Source organism: Penaeus japonicus, unplaced genomic scaffold (genome assembly GCF_977035675.1).
Source record: "Penaeus japonicus unplaced genomic scaffold, GWHDUDI00000001_assembly GWHDUDI00000012, whole genome shotgun sequence".
In the NCBI taxonomy this organism is placed as follows: Eukaryota; Metazoa; Arthropoda; class Malacostraca; order Decapoda; family Penaeidae; genus Penaeus; species Penaeus japonicus.
Genome location: NW_028234414.1, coordinates 990,074 through 992,573, shown reverse-complemented (window position 1 = coordinate 992,573; position 2,500 = coordinate 990,074).

The following is a 2,500-nucleotide window of genomic DNA, read 5'->3' as shown; positions in this document are numbered from 1 at the left end:
TCCCTTTTTCATAGGAAGATAGAAAGAGGGAAAAGGAATTAAAGAAAGAGATGAGAGAGTCACTCTTTTATTTCGGGAAGATAAACATTCTATCCATTTTCATTCTATCCATTTTTCGACACACACATACACACACACACACATAAACAAACACACGAACACACACAGGTACTCACACACACACACAGGTACCCCAACACACACATACACACACACAGGTCCCCCCCCCCCCCCCCACACACACACACACATACACACACAAACCTTGAACTGATCCTATAACATCTCACACCAAGATCTTATCAGTTCCTCTCAACAGAATCATCTCTGTCTTACACCAAAGAAACGAACCCAATGGAACCCAGATCGATACCGTAAAAGCAATCTTCTTCAACCCTTTGCAATAATTATAATCAACAACAACAACAAAAAAATGAAACGCAATCTTTGTAAACAGATCCGGCAGCCGACGGTAGATATACCTGATACCTAATACAATAACCTTACCTTTGATGTTTCTTATAAGTAGATGGGAACCAATATTGCATTTCCTTTGTACGGAGAGAGGTAATAAGTTTCATCAACTTATGATTCGGTTTATTGGTTAGTAGAAAGATCAGAAAATGACAAACTATGATGAATATGATTATAAGAGAACTATAAGAACCTTCTTAGGAGTGTTTAACTACTCTTGAAGTCTTTCAGAAATTTCGTAATATAGCTCTCTTGCCATTATTTTTTTTTTCTTTGTCTCTCTCTCTCTCTGTCTCTCTCTTTTTTTTTTCTTTTTTTTCTTTCTTTTCTCTTCACCTCTTTTCTTTTCGTTTCGTTTCTTTTCTTTTCCTTTCTTTTCTCCTTTCTTTTCTTTTCTTTTCTTTTCGTTTCTTTTCTTTTCTTTCTTTTCTTTTCTCTTCTTTTCCTTTCCTTTCATTTTTTTTTCTTATCTTTGTTTTTTTTTTCTTTTCTTTTCTTGTTTTTTCTCTTCTCTTCACCGAGAATTAGTTTCCTAATCCCTGAGGATGTCCTAAGATGAAATGCTTTTAATTTTCGTTATTACTTTTGTTAGATATTGCAAGGCTAGTGAATATTATGAAGATTTGGACACGTGTAATGATTATAGATCTGTTTCTAATTATTACTGATAAAACGGTTGATATTAAACCTAGTGTGGATTACACTGTAACTATTACTACATTCTGAATATCTTTTCATGAAGAAATTATGAATGATTATCAAGAATTTATGTATCGATTAAGGAACACTCTTGACTAATTAGTATCGAGGCCACTTGCCTCATTAAGGATTAAGCTAGCCCGGCAGAATGATAATGAAATTCCATGCAACCTCAAGAGGAGGTGATATATTGAAGAAGAAAAAAAAAAAAAAAAAAAATCGAGGTGCTCTTAAATTCTGTTTGGCTGAGATGCGTTGGTAAGCCCTGCTGTTTCAGTCTAGTATTTGCATACACATACAAAGACACACACACACACATACAAAGGCACACACACACACATACACACATACAAACACACATACACATATACGTGAGTGTGTGTGTGTGTTATGTGTGTGTGTGTGTGTGTGTGTGTGTTATATGTGTGTGTGTGTGTACTATGTGTGTGTCTGTTTGTGTGTGTGACAAAACAGCTGACATAAAACATTGAGAATGAAAATGAGCACAGCACTGCCTCTCATGTTGATTCCAAAACAGACCATTCGCGCCAAGAGGAAAAGCTTATAAAACGTATATGACACTCCCGTTCAGTATTGATATCTAAGGCAGATCAGTCTGAGACGAGGATATAAAACTCTGGACATCTAATTAACTCCACGGTAATTTTCGCCTAATTTCGCCCACTGCCGCAAAGATCTTCCCAGCCTTTTGACAAGATATGAAAAACGTATATAAGCTTTGCTGCATTTATGGAGCAAAATATATAGATATATAATTGTCAAAGCATAGAGTCATATATGTAGTTAATTATTTATAAGCACTTAGAAAGGATACAGAAAACTGAAATAAATAAAAATAAAGATGCATGAAATGAGCAATTTTCCCAAAGCTCAAGAATCCATCACCATATTTCTTCTTTTTGTTGCATCACAACCCACCATAAGTTACATAACCCAAACATAACTCAATCATCATAGTTATATAAAATGTCTTCTAGTTTTCCCGACTCTCTCTCTCCCACTTCATACACAATTTTGAAGTAATTGTGAAATCCAAAGAGAAACTGAACTCGACATCCACTGCAGAAATCATAGATAGACGGACAACCAATAACCAGGATTAATGGTTAACCAGAATGTTGCTTCCCAGTTCCTCTTGCCAGTGAGAGTATCTGGTGTGTAGTCTGTGCAATCTGTTACTAATTATTACTTTCTTTGCACAAGAGCCATGGCAAGAGAGTGATTTTTGTCATAAAGTGATTTTTGTCATGATATCTTTCCTTGGTTGATGAAGTATTACAGGTATTATATGAAAGGTACGCTGGTT